This window comes from Leptonychotes weddellii, chromosome 6 (genome assembly GCF_054177405.1).
Source record: "Leptonychotes weddellii isolate Sample4059 chromosome 6, ASM5417740v2, whole genome shotgun sequence".
Classification (NCBI taxonomy): Eukaryota; Metazoa; Chordata; class Mammalia; order Carnivora; family Phocidae; genus Leptonychotes; species Leptonychotes weddellii.
In genome coordinates, this window is record NC_138374.1 from 84,208,100 (window position 1) to 84,227,679 (window position 19,580).

The window sequence follows — 19,580 nt, forward strand, 5'->3', positions numbered from 1 at the left end:
CAAGAGGGCCTGTGATAGCCTTGATCAATAAAATGCAGTAGAACTGACACTTGAGCTGTTTCTAGGCATGGTCCTTAACTGGCCTGGAAGCTTCTGCTTCTTGCCTTTTGGAAGCCGGTGATCATGTGGGAAGAGTAAATATCTCTAGGCTGCCATGTAATGAAAAACCCAAACCACAGGGACAGGCCACTTGCAGTTGTTCTAGACAAGAGCCTCAACTGAGCTCTTGACTCACCACCAGCCCATACCAAGTACCTGCCGTGGGAGTGTGCCAGCTTGGACATTCAGCCCGCTCAAGCTCTCAGGTGATTGCAGCCATATGTCAGACCATTCTCAGAACTGTGAGGCATAGTGATAGAGTGTTCTTTTAGGCCACTAGGTTTTGGGGTGGTTTGTTACACAGCAATAGATAGCCAGAACAAAGGGATTGGTAAAACAAACTCCATGGAAAACAGTACTTTTCAGTTGAACTTTGAAGAATGAGACTATTTTGACATCTAGAGAAGAAGCAAGTTGACAAAAGAGTAGGAATCCTTTTGGAAATTTAAAAACAATGCTCAAGAGATACAGAAAAATTATTATTTGAAAAATATTTATTTATTCCCAAGTATTACAAGATTCCTTGCTAGGCATTGAAAGTGATCCAGAGAAAATAGCAGCCCTCAGGAAGTTCACGGTCCTGTCTAGGTCTTCATTTTTTCTAATATTATTTGTATATTTGTATTTAACACATATATATTAATTTTTTCCCTATGTGCCAGCCTTGTGCTAGGTGTTAAGGATACAACAGAGAGCAAGATATACCCAGGCTTCTTGAGGGGATTCCAGTCAATTATAACACAAGATGATCAACAATAGGAGAGGACAGAGAAAAGACCCTCAAGCCAAATTACGGGTGTGGAGTGGGATAGGATATGACTTCCTGGAGACCACAAGAATGCACCAGCTAAGGGTGGGTGAGTCAAGAGGAGGGTTTTCTAAGTAGAAGGCACACACGATAAAGATTAAAAGTATCTACTAGAAAGAAGGAACAGAGAAATCGGATTTAGGAAATAATAATGCTCATGTATGGTAGCCATGAAGTGGTTGTTATGCCCAGCAATCTACTCTACCTCATCTTTACAGCCTCATGAAGGAGGTACTGTTGTTATCTTGTCTTACGGGTACTGTCATTGAGGCAAGAGAAGCGAAGTGGCTTACCTAAGGTAACACAGCTAGTGAGGGCTGGAGTTGGTGTGAAGATTCAAGTGGATCCTGTCTGGTTCCAGAACGTGAGCTTTTTATCAATAAATTAGAAGAGTGTCTGAATACCATTGAAGACACAGTTGTAGATGAAGACTGAGAATTTATAGTGGCACCAAGATGTGAGGTTATATTATATTTTTTCTTGCAGCCTGAATTTCTATGCAGAGGATTGGAACCAAACAGGGTGGGGTTTTGGCCATGTGGATGGGATGGAAAGCAAGGACTTGAAGATTTTACTTGGACTGATGGACAGTAACTCCAAGTTGGATGAAATGGAAGGAAGACAGAGGAGGGCCCCTGAACAGGGAGAAGTAGGAGGTCCCTGTGAAGAGCAGATGTAGCAGCAGGAACTGAGGGAGGAAGTTAGGAGGTTTTTAATCAGAATCTGAGGTCTGCCTCTATTATCTTAGATGGGGCAGTTCTGTGGGATGACCAGGTCCAAGTCCAACATGGGTCATGGGACTTGGAGGCTGAAGTATGGTGGAGATGGAAGATATTGGAAGCATGTAGTTCAAGGATGAAGAGGCTAGAGAGTCACATGGGCCGACAATGTGAACTTTGATAGTCGCTCAGGGTGATGGCAGTGCTGGGATATAGATAAAAGATGATGTGAACGTGCTGAAGTCTTCAGGACTGGGGGGAAGTGACTCAGAGTTTGACTGATGACAACAGAAGGGAGGATGGCTTTGGAAGGGAAGGTAGCAGTGAGAAGTAGGAGACAAGAATCACAAAGATAGATGGGGGCACATCTGGGAGGTGGGAGACCTCAGAGGTTCTCAGCAGCTCCCTGGTGGATGTGGGGGCTGAGGAGAGGGCCGCACACTAGGTCAGAGTTTAGGGCCTATTTGTCAGTCCAGAGGCAGGCACAGGCAGACCTGATTCCTCTTTTATTCCCTCCAGTTTTTACTCCTCTGCTCCAAGACACCTTGACACCTAAGCACTTATGTTTGGGGGTTTTTTTGTTTGGTTTGGTGTTTGGTTTTTTGGGTTTTTTGGTTTTGTTTTTGTTTTTTAAATAATCCAGTGGTTCAAGCTTGAGCTCCTCTCACCATTCATTGATACTGTGGCCACCAAACTTTCTTCGTATCATTCAGTTTCTGTAGACTGACGATAGTTATTTTAAGAACTTAGTCCCTATTTAAACCATTAAGTGTGTTTCGGAAAGGTTTCAAATTTAATTTTTACAAAGCAATCCACATATTTAATATTCTGTAAGGCCAACCAAGAAATCTATGCTCAACCATTTGGTTAAAATAAATAAGCCAGGGTTGGGGTGGGGGATGAACAAATGGATCACGAAGGATTTTTAGGACATTGAAAATACTCTGTATGATATTTTAATGGTACCTACATGTCATTACACATTTGTCCAAATTCACAGAATGCAGCTCAATGTACACTATGGACTTTGAGTGATGATGTGTCCATGTAGGTTCATCACTTGCACTAAATATCCCACTTTGGGGGAGGATGCTGATAATAGGGGGTGCTGTGCATGTATGGGAGCTGGAGATATTGGGAAATCTCTGTATCTTTCCCTTAATTTTGCTGTGAACCTAAAACTGCTCTAAACAAAAGTTATAATAAATCAGTTTTCCCTGTGCAGCCACTCCTGAAATTATGAACACGTTAATTGTTGGCATTTGATGTGTCTGAAGAGATCATGACAAATTGTATTCATTTTAATCCCTCTATCTGATTGCTTTCCTTTCAATTCCTCAATCTGAAGTGACTTCCTCCCTGATTGCTGGTATCACTTTCCCAGCAGGGGTCAAGCTGTCTCCACTAATAGCATGACTTGGTGCCCAGCACAGAACACTGTGTGTCTCAACAACTTTTCCATCACTTTTCACTCCTTTCCAGCACAGCCCTAGAGCCTTTTATGTTTCACTAATCACAGCTCCTTTGATTTCACCACAGGTGATTTCCCCTGTTAAACACAAACATCTTAAATCTCTTTCTTCCTTCTCTGCTTTCTTCCGATTTATGAAAAATTGCCCGTCTATCTACATTCCTTCCATTTATGTGTTAAAGACTATCTAGTAAGGGCAATAGCAGTAACAAGTTTTCATTAAGGAAGAGAAACCTGGAAGGCTACAGTGAAGTTGATACAATAAAGTTAATTTCTCCCAAAGGCTATATTGTTCTGTGGCATTTAGAAAACAATTAAGGAGACAATTAAAGGCTAAATGGAGTAAGTCTCCCTGAAGGAAAAGAGAGAGGCTTGAGAAACTTCTCTTTCTTTCACAGCACATAATTCTCACTGTTCCTTTTCTGGTGGAGAGCAGGACGGGGAAGGATATTGATCAGGAGACCAACAGGGTCAGGAATGTTGGAATAAAGCTAGATGAAGTAATTTGGAAGTAAGATTAAATATAATCTTGGTTCATGAAAAGTCAAGTGTTGGAGAGAATGAGGGCCTGGAGGAACTCTTACACATTACTAGCGATGACCTCTGACAAATCTACCTTGTCTCCTCAGGGCGTACATCCAGGAGACACATGCCAGAATGTTCAGAGCAGTACTTTTCACAACTAACATACAAACAAAAATACTGGAAACAACCCAAATGGCCATCAGGGAGGAATGAACAAATCAATTATGGCATATTCACACAATGAAAGGCAGTAATATGAATATTTTAGTAATACTATAAATGAAAAGAATAAGTCCCAGATGATTTCATACTGCATGATAGTCTAATAAGGATGAGTAAAGCTAAATCACAGATATACATATATACATAATTTTTAGAAGTATATATGCATATTATTTATGTTACAGATATGAGATAAATATATCACACATACATAAAACCTACATATATACATATATATATACATATATATATGCAAGAGAATGATAAACACGAGATTCAAGGCAATGCTTATAATGGGTGAGGGAGAAGCACAGAGGTTGATCTAAGTCACCAGCAATGTGTTAATTCTAGCGTTGAGTGGTGAGTTCAGTTACTGCTGCTACTTATTATTATTAATAAACAAAAAAAGGTAAATAAAAGTCTTCTCCAAGACCATGGTATGCTCATAGTATGTTCTGAAACAAAGACTATAATTCCAGTTCTGTGTAACTAAAGTTCGAGTAAAACTAAAAGAAACGAATACTGGTAGATATTATATAGGTCCAGCCAGAAGGATTAGTAACATGGCTAATAAAGTGCTTTTTTTTTTCACACCAGAATGGGCAAATATTGCCCAAGTAAAATTCTACTGTTAAAGCTGAAACAGGTTTAAGGCCATTCAAGTTCAAGCACAGAGAAACTAATATTTCAGAGCCCCATCTATTTTTGTTTGAAGAATGTGATCTTCCTTCCAACTTGTGGTCTTAAACTTCTGTTTTATAAAATCCAAAAGGAAAATACAGAAGAAATCAATACAATAGAGGTTATAGTAAATAAGAGTAACATACAAAGCTATAATTAAGATGAATTAAAGAAAGCCAATATATTACAATTGTAAAACTTGCTTGTTACTTGTTGAATCAGTCCTACACTAGAAGTTAGGTAATACATACAATTATTTTCAAGTAGATTACTTTATGTTGCTCTAACGTGTTCTCTTTACCAGTGCACTGTTAAAACTAACCAAAGCTCTACACACGTGTATTCCCTTACAATAGCAGCACACACTATGGCTACCTGCAAAGCTGTCATTCTCAAATGACAAATTTGAATGAAATTTGGTGAATGAAAGGAAAATAAATTGGGAAAATTGGTGAATGAAAGGAAATAAAAAGCAGAGAAGTAACATATTAAGGAGAAATAATGAGAATTAGAAGATTCATGCAGTTCAGCTCTTTTAATCAGCCAGCCAGCTTGCTAGCAACAAGGGATGGTTTCTGTTGAGGAAGGTCATGTGCAGTGGGAATGTGGTCACCAGTGACCTCTGATCCGGAGCTGCAGTGGGAAGCTGCTTGTTCTTCATTTTGGCTTTAGCCATATTGCAATCCCCAGAATCAAAATATTTTTGCCCCTTCTGTAATCATTTCCCTAAGAAATCTGAACCTCCAGGCTTTTGTCCCAGATGAGGATACCTTGCTTTTAATTTTGCTTCTTCAGCTTTCTCTGGACTAGTCACTTTATCTTCCATTTCCTTCTGCTCCTCCGCGGAGGCTGCCTTAGGGACTTCCAGGGACATACGGCTCCCTCTTACCCTGCTTCTCCAGCTCTGCCACGCCGAAGGTACTCAAGTGCTTTTTCCGCTCTACCTTTATTTCCCCTTCTCACTTTCTATAAAAGGGGCCTAATCGGGACGGTCAGTGCCTTCTTTAGTGGTTACGCTGGCAAGAAGGCTAATTAGACCTAAAGATATAAAAGGAAAGGAAAATGTGTGTACACCATTGTGAGCCCACCACAAACTCTCAGTTAAGGCTCAGCTGGCTTCTGAGCATAACCAGACATGAAGGTGGTGAGGGGACAGAGGAAATGGGACAGGGCTGGACACCTGGGAGCAACCCACACTTTCCGCGATGTGAGTTCTGGCAGTTCTGCCTTGACAGTTCTACCAAGTTCACGGACAATGATGAAACGTCTCTATATTTGTTCTGAGGCATCCAAAGTCCATTAAGAGTAAATTGTTTTGATCATAGAATAATCTGCACATTAAAAGCTTTAATAACAACTAGTCTAGCCTGTTTGTGCGTGAGCAGAGCTCTGGGGATATTGTTAGTTACGTAATTATGGATTGACCCTTTTGTTCTATTTTTCTGCCTTCTTTTCCTGCCTCCTCTTACTTCCTTCTTTGCAAGTCATGTACTTTCTTTGACCCCATCCTGGCCCACTCTGTTGATGATTAACTTACCATTTAGGAACACTGTTTGAAAATTTCTTTCATGTAAATGCTGAAGTATGCTTCTATGGTGTTTCGCTGGCCTGCTTTTTTTTTTTTTTTAATATTTTATTGGGGTGCCTGGGTGGCTCAGCTGGCTAAGCATCTGCCTTTGGCTCGGGTCATGATCTCAGGGTCCTGGGATGGAGCCCTGTGTAGGCCTCGCTGCTCAGCAGGGAGTCTGCTTCTCCCTCTACCCCTCCCCTCTGCTCATGATCTCTCTCTCTCTCACGTTCTCTCTCTCTCTCAAATAAATAAATAAAATCTTTAAAAAAAATTAAAAAATACTTTATTTATTTATGAGAGAGAGAGCACAGGAGCCTGGGTGGGGTGGGGGGTTGGTAAGAGGGAGAGGAAAAACTGATTCCCTGCTGAGCAAGGAGTCTAATCTCAGGGCTTGATCCCAGGACCCAATCCCAGGACCCGATCCCAGGACCCGAGGATTACAACCTGAGCCAAAGGCAGATGCTTAACCAACTGAACCATCCAGGCGCCCCATTGCTGCCCTACTTTTATCAAGAGGATTCGCCAAATTTCCGTGGGTTCCCATGTGACCACTCCAGCAATGATCATTCAAGTGTCCAATGATAATGAGAAAACTGTACCTTTTAATTTATAAATGCTGACCCTAGTAGGAAGGGGCATGGTGACTATAAAAATGTCATGCATTTTATGCCTCTTTATTATAATGTGCTTGAAATTAACCTGATAGTGTAATGTTAAACATGTGTCAACTCCTTTTGACTTAATGAAATGTATAAAACTCTCCCTAAGACTTCTAGGCCTTTGTGAGTTTGTCACCAAACAGAAGAGCCTGTTTATACCTCCCACTCATCCAACTATACTTTGATTTCTCAAGAATTGGATCTTTGAACATATGAATGTAATGAAAAGAACCAGATTGTTAGCGGCACTCACCATGAAATAAGCACATAAAAACGTCTTCACACTTGGTTAGTAATGATTCCATCTGCTAGAATTGCACATGCTATTATTGCATATGCTATGTGTTTTCATATTTAAACCTTACCCTGAACTCACTAGCCTGTATCATCTGGATGTGGTCTCTGAGGCCAAGCATAGTTTTGATCTTCCTCCTTTGATGATGATGACTTTCTGTGGGGGTTCTTAGGACTTTTTCTCCAGCCTTGATCCCTCTCCTGAACTCATCTCTGACTAGTGAACCTCTTTCTACCTGGGGGGTCATGCAGGTCTCTCCCTCTCAACATGCCTCAAATCCAAGTTATTCCCCTCCCTCAAACTTCAAACCTCCTCCTTCTGGATTCCATAGCTTAGAGACTAGCAGCTCTGCCCACTAGTTCATCCAACCAGGATACTTCAGGGAATGTTTAACATCCCTTTCTACTTGTCAATATATATTTAATTAGACAACAAGTCTTGTTGATCTCCTTGAGACTTTTTCAAGATAGACTTCCTACCCTACCCTCCATTCTCTTTTCAGAGAGCCCTGAAAAGCTTTCACCTGAACTACTCTGATGGATTTCCGAAAATCCTTCCTTCCCAGTCTCCACCTATTAAAGCCATGCTCCACACTAGACTAGGTGTCTCCTACAACAAAAATTAGAGGATGCATTTTCTGTCTTATATTCCTTTATTTGTTCCTCATACATCTGTGGGGAAAAGTCCCAAATTTTCAATATGACCTAAAAGATTCTTACATGTGACCATGACCTCTCTTTTCAGTTCATTTTTTGCCCATTCCCTATCTGTAATAAGCATACCAAAGTTACTGCATATTTCCTGACTGAATATGCCATGCATTTTTACACTTAAATGCCTTTGAATACAATGTTCCCTTTGCCTGAACAATCCTTTCCTGCTTTCTCCATCTGGAAAATGTTTAGTCTTCTTTCAAGACTCATATTCTCAGTGCAATTCTTCTTGATACCTCTCCTCCTCCAAAAGACTTATTTGCCTTTTCTTCTGTAATTCCACAGATGCCTATATGAATATGTGTTTCAATATCTCCCACGATGAACTGAATTATTTATTTACATTTTCGTCTGACTCTCCCACAGGCTGTAAGTGCCCAGAGAATAATGATATTTGTAAAGTTTGTATTTTATCACTTTCTATTTCTAGTCCAAACCACAAAAGCTGATACTTAGTAAGAAATTGGTATTTTTTTAATAAAAAAAAATTAGAAAATTAGATAAACATGAAGGAAAAAAAGTAATGTTCCACAATCTTACCACCAGAGAGAACCAGTGTTAAAATTTTCTATGGATATAAAACACGTAATATTTCTTTTAAAAATACCAGGTTGTAGATTTTATGATTTTGTTTTAAAAAATGAACAGGATCTTGTGAATATATTTCCATGTCAGAAAATATTTTTTTTTTTTTAAAGATTTTTTTTATTTATTTGAGAGAGAGAGAATGAGAGACAGAGAGCATGAGAGGGAGGAGGGTCAGAGGGAGAAGCAGACTCCCCGCGGAGCAGGGAGCCCGATGCGGGACTCGATCCCAGGACTCCAGGACCATGACCTGAGCCGAAGGCAGTCGCCCAACCAACTGAGCCACCCAGGCGCCCCTGTCAGAAAATATTTTAAATCAAAATATTAAACAATCGCATTACATTTCATTGTACGCAATGCCCTTATATTTGGACATTGAGGTTATTTTAATTTTTTGGCTTGTGAACAATCATATGGCACCCATTCATTTCCTTTGATAAGACTGAAGTAATGAAATGATGCCCCAGCAGCTCCTGGGCCTTAGCAAGAGGGGCAAATAAAGATAACAGCAGAATGAAAGAGGACAGAGAGGAGAGGAAGAAGGCAAGCCAAAATGAGCTGGAGAGAGGATGCTGACAGCTGTGAGTGTTGGAAGATTTGGCCAGATCTCTTGGTTTGTTTTGGGAATAGCTACAAAGCAGGCGAAAGAAACTGAGAGTGTATGGGACAAGTTATTTTTATGGTTTTGTTGTGAGTTTTGAATATCCCCCAGACCGGGTGTTTTTGAGAGACCACGTTAAAGATTCTTCATTGTGTTTTATTTCTCCTAGGTTGAAGAACAGTTGTGTCTCTCAAGGCAAGGCCTTGCTGAGGTCTTGGGCGGATGTATGTGTGGATCATGGACTAACTGTCCGAGAATATCTGGGGCCTATTGAAAAGGAAAGAAAAACAGGCAGTTAAACTTTGAGCTGCCTGAAGTTACTGGTTTCATCTCAGATGCTGCTCACAAAGCAATAAATGAAGCAGACTCTGAAGGGTGAGTTCTCTGTATCACATAGGTCTAACAGCAGAATTTATGGGACACCTTAACAGGGTAGCAAAAAAATAATCTCAAAACGCTAGTCACACCTCCTGGAGAAATGGTGATACGGCTAAATAATAAGGGAGACAGCTAGAATAAAATTGTTTGATGAGAGGGATCGGAGCACAAGGAAAACTACCAAAGAGATTGAGGAGAGCTAGAGCATGGGATCAAGACTTGTCCTTAGCTCAGAGCAAATTCAGGATGACCTCTACAGCCACAGAGACATCCACTCCCCTTTTGTTGGTAGAGGGTGCTAGATATTAGTGCAGAAATGAAGTGAGCATTTCTCACATATAGGGCTCAGTGCCTGGGGAGTAGAAATCAAGAGTGGAGTGAATAGAGTTTTATTTACTTTCATATCAATAAAATAAGAATAAAGGCTCATAGTAATTACGTTCTTTACATGGATTGTCTCATTAATATTTGCAGAAAAATAAAGCAGAGGCCTTGGCACAAGACTATAAAACATTTGATGGTTTCTATGTGTCTAGGATATTGACTTTGGCAAAAGTGAAAATTCTGGGTGACATTTGATTTCTGCTTTTATAACAACTAGATTGAGAACAAAGATAGAGATGTGTGGATAAGGAAGGGTGAAAAGGAAGCCATGGAATTTTAGAGTTAAAAGACACAACCATCTGGTGTTCTGAGTGATTTTCTGATTGCAGTCTCAGCTGATTTTAGTCCCCTCGCTATCAGATGCTTTGTCTCATTCAGGTGAGGTGGAGAGATCCTAAGAACAGACGACAGAAACCCAGTCTAGGGCCAATCCAGCACCAAGACACCTCTGACCCTATAAATCCTCAAGAGAAATCTAACATTTTTGACTGTGACATACACCCTCTCCTAGAGTCAAGGTGAAGTTGCTTCAAAGGCAACTAACCTTCAGAGGTCACTAACCTGACTCGAACCCTGGGAGAGAGGGCATGATTATGGACAAGAAGTCGTAAAGTTCACGAGTCTCCTTATTCTGATGTTTCGAAAGACTTTACCCTCTCAATACCTTTTCAAGGAGCATTTTGCTGATCAAACACAGGGATAATGGATCTCAAAACAATGTGTAGTGGGGTTGCTTGTCAGCAGGGGAGACAGAAGGAAGGCTTCAATGCTACCCTATGATACATCTTTGAACATGGGCTCGGACAGTGGGCCACAGCTGAGCCTGGAATCTTCGGTAGCTCTTTCAGCTAGAGCTCTTGGCTTCACCGCAAAAATGAGGGCTCAAGGAGCTGTAGCTGTTGCTGAAAGAGTGCCCTTTGGCTCCGCTCATTTCTACCCTACAGGTAAACACTGCAAACAGTCACCAGAAGCAGGACCTGAGTAGGAACATAGCTTGAGGATACTGGACAGGTTAGAGAGACTTTCTTTTGACTTCATTGGCTTGTCACTTTGTAAAAACAGAAAAGATATTACTAACACAGAGTACGGCAGCTTGTGTGGCAGTTTTTCCCCCCGAGGCTACAGAATCAGAAAGCTGCACCCATAGACCTCCTTCCAGCCTGAAAGGCAGAGGTTGTTTGTCGAATCCATTTTCAAGATCATCCTTCAAGGACTACATTCCTTATGACACCATTCTGGTGGAAAACATTGCCTTTCTTTTAATTGCCCCCAACTTGTAAGCACATGATTCCCCACTTCTGAAAGCAAACTCATGCACACAAAGTATGTTAGTGTGTTTGACGGTATAAGGCACTGAGATAACCTTTATAAAAAGGAAGGGAGCAGGACCCAAAGATAAGACAATCTCAAGATTTAGAAAAGTAAATACCTTTTATGGGGAAATAAACCATGCATATCAATAACTTTTATAGGATGAAGCCTGTGATAGAGGCAAACAGAACCCTGGGGGCATTTTCAGGAGAGAAGAGGTCTTTACAGGATGACCCTTCAGCTTCCGGGAGGTAATGACATTGGCAGGGGGCTTGGGGAGCAGTGTTTCACACAAGGAGAAAATGTCTAAGTCGATACAGTGATCTTTCTAAATATTCAGATTAAAGTTTTTTTTTTTTTTTAAACTTTCACCAGTTTAAGATCATGGTTTCATTTCTTTCACCTCTAGTTTCTCAATAAGAGTTCCTTCCTTGATCTGTTGTGTCCTTATGACCTCTTTGACTTGACAGGTCTTCAAAGAAAAGAAATTAATTGGTCTATCACAGGGTCAGATGATCACTTACAGTGGGGCAAGGACAAATTCTTAGGGTGGCTTCTCAGTGGGCAAGGCTACTACTGAAAAAAAATAAGATAAATTCACTGTATCCTTTGGATTTTTTTTTTTTAAGTTTTACTTATTTATTTTAGAGAGAGAGAGAATGGGAATGAGCGGGAGGGGCAGAGGGGTAGGGAGGGAGAATTTCAAGCAGACTCCACACTGAACAGGGAGCCTGACGTCAGGCTCGATCTCTCGACCCTGAGATCACGACCTGACCTGAAACCAAGAGTTTCAGACACTACCCAAGCACCCCTCCTTTGGACTTCTAAGGAAAAGTTCTCAACTCTGTTGTAGTTTTTCCCCTTAGGGGCTGGGGAGAGCCTTTCATGTGTTAGACAGTGTAAGGTACTAGGATATGGCCCGTTGGCAGGAAGAGATTGGGAAAGGTGAACAGAAAGACACAAGAAAGAAGTTGAGAGAGAAAATTAATTTGTCCTTTGTGTTTTAATTTAACCTTCTTGAATTGCTTTATTTAATACTTTATTTCATGATATGCTCAAAATTCAAGGTTTTGTCCATTGTGACATTTCCTTCATTGTCCTATCCTTAAGAGAGTTTTTTATCCCTCTTGTTCATTCATCTATCAAATACTAACTAGGGGCGCCTGGGTGGCTCAGTTGGTTAAGCGACTGCCTTTGGCTCAGGTCATGATCCTGGAGTCCTGGGATCGAGTCCCGCATCGGGCTCCCTGCTCAGCAGGGAGTCTGCTTCTCCCTCTGACCCTCCCCCCTCTCATGTGCTCTCTCTCAAATAAATAAATAAAATCTTTAAAAAAAAAAATACTAACTAAATACTAACAATAAGTCATGATGGACATGGTTCCAGCCACTGGAATACACTGGTAAATATAAGCTTGTATTCTAGTTGGAGTAGATATTTAATAGGTTAAAATTAAAACAAAGGGTGTAATTCCAGGTGCTGATGAATAATATTAAAAAAACATAAAACAGGGAAATGGTGAAGCCAACCAAGTAGACAGGCTCAGTTCAAGTGGAACCTTTGGTAAAGAGTTGGATTTTATTTTATTTGCAATGGGAAACCATTGGAAGGCATTGGCAAAGAGTTATAATTACCAGACTTATGTTTTAAGAGGATGGGTGTGGCTGCTATGTGGAGAATGTACTGTCCGTGGATAAGAGTAGAAGCTGTGGGACCACACAGGAGGTGGATGAGGGATGATGATGGTCTGGACTGGGATGGTAGCAATGGTCAGAATTGACACTGATTTTGGATATAGAGCCACCAAAGCTTACTGGTGGAGTAAAAGAGGAATGGAGGTCTGCGCATAAAATGAAAAAAGGAATCAAACATGATTCCTAGGCATGAGCCTGAGCAATAAGGTGGATAGAATTCCTTTGCAGAGGAGTTTTAGTTTTGTTTTGTTTTTTTTGGAGAGAGAGAGAGCGAGTGTGAGCAGGGACTGGGAGAGGGAGAGAGAATCTTAAGTAGGCTCCACGCTCAGCCCAGAGTCCAACTTGGAGCTGGATCCACGACCCTGAGATCATGACTTGAGCCAAAAATCAAGTCAGGCACTTAACCAACTGAGCCACCCAGGCGCCCCAAATTTTAGTTGCTTTTAATACATATCTTCTATGTTCCAGCATAGGCATGTGCGCAGATAATGAAGTGGTTACATGACAAAGGGTTTAAGTGTTACTCAGCGAGAAATCCATGGATGACCCCACATATTTATGCCTCCCCAAATCATATATGCAATCACACATTTGTTACCTCCCCTTTGCTAAGAGACCTTCTAAGAGGTGTCACTGCTGCTCCCATAGCCCGAGTCTTGGACAAACGCAACAGTGTCTTAACTGGTCATCGTGCCTTAAAATTTCCACTCCTTCTCCACACACTAGCTCGAGGAGTCTTTTAAAATCACAACTCACTTTCCTGCCTAATGTCCTCCAGTGGTTTCCCATGATACTAGGAGTAAAATCGAGTCTTCTTGCCCTGCCCTCTTAAGACCCTAGGGGAGCTGGCTCTCTCAGCTCTCCTGCCTCAGGAGCTCCTCTTCTCTAGCCTCACTCTTTCTGCCTTTCTGTCTGCTCCTTGAACACCTCAGGGTTTCTCTTCTGGCTCTTTCCTCTGCCTGGAATGCTTTCTGTAGCCCCGCACATGGTTGCTTCCTCCTATTATTCAGGTCTCTGGTCATATATCCTCCCCTCAAAGAGGCAGTCCCTGACCATACTCCAAACAGATGCCCGCGAAGACTTTCTACAGCCCTGCCCTATTTGCATTTCTTTACAATGTCTATCTCTCACTGAAATGATTTGTTTTCTTCCCTGTTCTCTTTTCACTTCTCAGGAACGTTCACCACTGTATTCCTAGTAACTAAAGCAGTGTTGGCAAATAGCAGGCATGCAGTGACATTGTGGTGAATACATGCATCTCACTTCATGCAAAATTTCGATAGGAAAGACCTGGACTGAGGCCCCGTATAAAGAAATGACAACATATGTCACATGCATTGACCAACATGGCATGTGACAGCATTCGTTAGCATACTGAAATCTAGAACCAGAAATGTTAGAGGAACTTGTCATAGTACTTTGGGTGAAAAGATCATAAGGAAGGCAGAACAAAAGACAAAATTGGCATATACTTGATAAATAAATGTGTGGTATAAACTATACTAATCTCTATACAGCCTTGAACAGTGTCTGGCACATATTAGGCTCTTAAGAAATTTTTGTTGAGTAAATGAATGAATGAATGAATACCTATGAGCTAAAAGCCTACAAATGAGTACAGCAAAGGTGAAAACAAAATGATTAAGCTTTTACCAATGGTGATACTTATATTCCAAAATAGGAGTTCTATTGAGGGGGGGAAATACAGTCTACTTGAGGCAGCCCCACATGAAACAGACCAGCTTTGGTAAGATAACAATGGCAGCGGAGGAGAGACCCCTCCCACATCTTCTAGGTGTGGGGCAAGGCTCTGTAGATTCATCTCCTATGCCCAGCGACAGGGGAGCCCCTCACTCCACCACCTTACATGCTCCATGGGACCAGCCAAATAAGTCAGGAGACCAAACAGGTGCTATTCCCACTAGCGAACATCCAACATAACAATTTTGCATTAGCTTTTATTCTTCTTATTAGTATAAACTGAGTTATTCACCAAATGAGGCAAATGTTTGGACTAAATGACTATTGACGGTGATAGCTGTTTTAAAAACATAGCCAACATGGGGATGAATCAAATTCAATTTGCTCTGTTTTTTTAAGAAATGCTAAACCAAAATGACCAGGGAAAACAGACACCTTTGTATTTAATGGAGATAAAAAATACCTTTTGTCAAAAAGAGCAAATTACCACTCATCCCATATTTAAAATAGGCGTGTTTAAATATCAGAGAAGTTTCACAAGATGAACAATCTATGTAAGCAATTTATAATAATTATTCAGACTAATGATAATATAACACCACTAACAAGAATAGGATATCCAAATAGAGTCTTACCAAGCCACCACCAATGACAGCTATTTTTTTCCTTCGAATGTCAGATGACTCCATAACTGCCAAAGTGCTTTTATATAAGTGTGCAGCTCCGGTCACAAAGGAAACTGTCCCCCTGCTGCTGATTTCCCCAGCCTTTATACTGCCCAGGGTGCTTGTTTGAGTCGGGCTAATTCCCCTTGAACTTAGAGCACAGCATTTAACTCCTTAGTGGCCCGAAGCACAATCAGCTCAACTTCAAGAAAAAAGAGAATTCATTGCAATAACCAAATGTTGAAAAATCCAGCCGAGTGAAGACACCCGTTCTCTGTCTTGTGTAAGACAGGGAATTTTTTAAAAGCACGCTCTCTTGGTTTTTCTTCTTCTGCAGCATGTATTCTTACTTTCTTTTTCATTCATGATTAACCATGAATGAAACTTCACTCATCTGAAGTCCCAAAGCATCTTTCGCTTCCCTTGGAGAGTGAGGTCGCTTGGTGTCACAACTGATGGGTGGATTATTCTTGTTATTAAGACCAGTCAGGAAGCACACCTCAAGGGTCCTCTCGGATTAACTTTAACAGACCGCCAGGGAAATTTTTTTTTCCTAGTACTAATACTCTCCCGAGCAAGATTTTGAATTTGTCACTAACCACACTTCCCTTTTTTGGCATCAGATGCTAGAAACCTTAGAATCGAATTTGTGCATTGACTCCAGGGGAGGTCCTTAATCCTGTGCTTCTTCTAAACTCATCCCTGAATTCCTATTATCTCTCTACGTCTTTGTCTTCTTTCATCCCATTTTACATGCATATTAATTTTTGGCGCATATTTGTGAATTGAGGGTTGTTCCCCAACCCCCCCCCGGAACATGATGTGTAAAATAAAGTAAGAACATAAATGATGACACTTCTTCACTAGTGAGAGCAGGGATCATACAGGTTTCTCCCTGGTGAGGAACTAGTTAAACATCATTGAATAGCGGCCCCTTGTGGATAAGGATGGTTAGAGTTGCTAGAAAACTTTTTTGCTGTTAGGCATTTTTATTTATTTATTTTGAATAGGTACGTAATACATTCACATGGTATGAAATTCAAAAGACACAACAAGAGGGTCTTACAGTGACTAAGCCTTCTGACCCTGTCCCTTGGGCACCTATTTCTCCTGCCCGGAGACAACCACTGTTTTGGTGTCTGGGTCACCCTGTTCCCCTAAAGGCCCCTGCCCCTCCATTCCCATCCATAAATAGTAGTAAATTTTATACACTTTTACACTTCCCCACACCCTATTTTTTCACAACATATAGCTCGAGAATTCTTCCATGCCAATAGATAGAGCGCTCTCTCGTTCTTTTTTTTAAATCACGGGGCGTAACACAAAAAAGTAAAGTACGCAAAACAGTATACGGTAGTACAATAACTTATTGTAAAGTAGCCATCACTCAGGTCCAGAAAAAGAACATTGCCAGAACCCCAGAAATCTATATGTGGCCCTTGCCTACCACCCCTCCTTCATAGAGGCAATTGCCATCCTGACTTTATCACTTTCTTGATTTTATTTATAATTTTACTGACATATATGCATCCCTAAAATAGTTTAGTTTTACCTCTTTTTGAACTTTACTATAAATAAATTCAAGCTTTTTTTTCTTGGCATCTTACTTTTTTTTCTCAATATTATGCTTAAGCTCCATCCAAGCTTTTGCATGTGATTCTAGTTCATCTTTATTGTTGTGTATTATTTATCCATTCTATTGTTGACGGATACTTAGGTGTCTCCAATATTTTAATATTATGAATAATGCTGCTGCCCTGATTAATTTTGTATATACAATGCAGTGCACCCATGTATGAGTATCTCTAGGAATATAGGCCTGTTGTGCATATTTTTAACCTTTCTAAATAAACCAAAGTTATATTCTGAAGTATGGTACTTACTTTTACTTGACATGTAAAAGTTCTAGCTTTTGCATGTCCGGTGAGTTCATGCTCTATCTCATGGTTATTTTAATTTGTACTGGATTATTGATGAAGTTGAGCACCTTTTCATCTGTTATTCACAATTTGCTTTTCTTCTTTTGCATAGTGCTGCTTTTCTTTTGAGTAGTCCTTTTTTTTTTTTTTTAACTGACATTGGACTTGAGTTTTATTCCTTATATATGTTGCAAATAATTTCTTTCCTTCTTATACTCTGATACATTTTTCCTTTTTGCTTTCTTAGTGGCCTCTTGATGAAAAGATTGTCTTAATTTTAGCATATGCAAGTTTATCAGTCTGTCTTTGTGGCTTTTGCTTTATGTCATGTTTTATAAATATTTTCATAGACAAAATTTCATTTTCTTTTCCAAACGAATATGCACTTTTCCCCAGTACTATTAAGTGACTTTCCTTCTCCCACTATTGGCTTTGTCCAGTGTTCATGTATGTGTGGACCTGATTCTATGTTTCTATTCTATTTCATTCCATCTACTCTACACGTGCCTATGCCAAGCCAAATTACTGTTGCTTTAAAATAAGACTTTAAAAAAAAATTTATTTATTTATTTGAGAGAGAGAGAGCACGCAGTGCAAGAGAAAAATCAGGAGCATGGGGAGGGGCAGAGGGAGGAGCAGACTCCCCAGTGAGCAGGAATCCCAGGACCCCGAGATCATGACCTGAGCCAAAGGCAGATGCTTAACTGACTGAGCCACCCAGGCGCCCAGGAATAAGCCTTGATATCTTAAAGAATTTTGCCTGCTTTGTCCTTCTTCAATAATTCCCTTGATTATTCTTTGTGCTTTGCATTTCCATCTAAGTTTTAGAATGAGTCCGTGAATTTCACCAAAAAAACAAAAACAAAAAAGAACCCTGTTGGGATTTTTTTTTTTTTTTTTTTTACTGAGAGGCTTTCTATCTGGGAAGCATACCATATTTAGCACATTGAGTTTTTCAATCCAGAAACATGGCTTATCGCTCCATTTGTTTGGGTCTTCTCCAAGGTCTCTCCAATTTTATACGAAATATGAAAGAAGTTTCACCCTCTTTTGTTAGATTTATTTCTAGGTAATTATTGTTTTGTTTCTCATTTTATTGTAAATGGTATCTTTAAATTCATTTTCTGCTTTTGATGGTATATAGAAATACAATTAATTTTTCTTTGTTGAGTTTGTATCTAGCAACACTGCAAAACTCTTATTAATACAGCCTGTAGCTTTTTTTTTTCTCACCATAATCATCATGATAGTGTTTTATTCTTTTCTTTTCTTTCCTCTTGATTGAATGACTGCCTTACTGTTTTAGCTAGTCCCACAGTTATGTGGAATAGCAATGTATTTCTTCCATTTTAAATAGATAGGACTTCCTAGTTATCCTACTCTTATTGATTTTTAACAAAATTTCACTGTGGTCAGAGAATATGCTCTATACATCTTCAAACATTTGAAACTGGATGGGACTTATTTTAAGGTCAGCAAAAGGTACATATGTATAAGTGGTTTTTTTGCCTGTGCCTAAAAAAATGTGTGCTCTTAGTTATTGTGTGCATTTTCCTATACATATTTGTTAGGTCAAATCTAGTAATCATGTGTTCAAAATTTGCTTTGCTCATTTGGTCAATTACTGAAAGAGGTGTGTTAAAAAATCTCATGCTTGATTGCTATATTCTGGGGTGCCTGGGTGGCTCAGTCAGTTAAGTGCATCCGACTCAATTTCGGCTCAGGTCATGATCTCAGGGTCATGAGATTGAGCCCTGCACTGGGCTCTGCGCTGAGTATGGAGCCTGCTTGATTCTCTCCCTCTCCCTCTGCCTCTCACTGCCCCCCTCTCTAAAAAATAAAAAATAAAATAAAATTGCTGTATGCAAGGAGCTGGAGAAAGAAGAGCAAATAAAGCCTAAACCCAACAGGAGAAAAGAAATAATAAAGATCAGAGCAGAAATCAATGAAATAGAAACCAAAAGAACAGTAGAACAGATCAATGAAACTAGGAGATGGTTCTTTGAAAGAATTAACAAGATTGATAGACCCCTGGCCAGACTTATCAAAAAGAAAAGAGAAATGACCCAAATCAACAAAATCATGAATGAAAGAGGAGAGATCACAAACAACACCAAAGAAATACAAACAATTATAAGAACATATTATGAGCAACTCTATGCCAGCAAATTAGATAACCTGGAAGAAATGGATGTATTCCTAGAGATGTATCAACTACCAAAAATGAACCAGGAAGAAATAGGAAAACTGAAGAGACCTATAACCACTAACGAAATGGAAGCAGTCATCAAAAATCTCCCAACAAACAAAAGCCCAGGGCCAGATGGCTTCCCAAGGGAATTCTACCAAACATTTCAAGAAGAATTAATACCTATCCTTCTGAAACTGTTCCAAAAAATAGAAATGGAAGGAAAACTTCCAAACTCATTTTATGAGGCCACCATTACCTTGATCCCCAAACCAGACAAAGACCCCATCAAAAAGGAGAATTACAGACCAATATCCTTGATGAACATGGATGCAAAAATTCTCACCAAAATACTAGCCAATAGGATCCAACAGTACATTAAAAGGATTATTCA

The 19,580-nt window shown here is 40.0% G+C and overlaps 1 protein-coding gene and 1 pseudogene across 1 annotated transcript in view; both read right to left on the reverse strand.

Annotated features, from left to right (window-relative positions):
* Nucleotides 1–19,580, reverse strand: part of KMO (kynurenine 3-monooxygenase) — a 69,300-nt gene that overhangs the window by 37,291 nt on the left and 12,429 nt on the right.
* On the reverse strand, nucleotides 4,106–6,188 carry LOC145722046 (cAMP-regulated phosphoprotein 19 pseudogene; annotated as a pseudogene).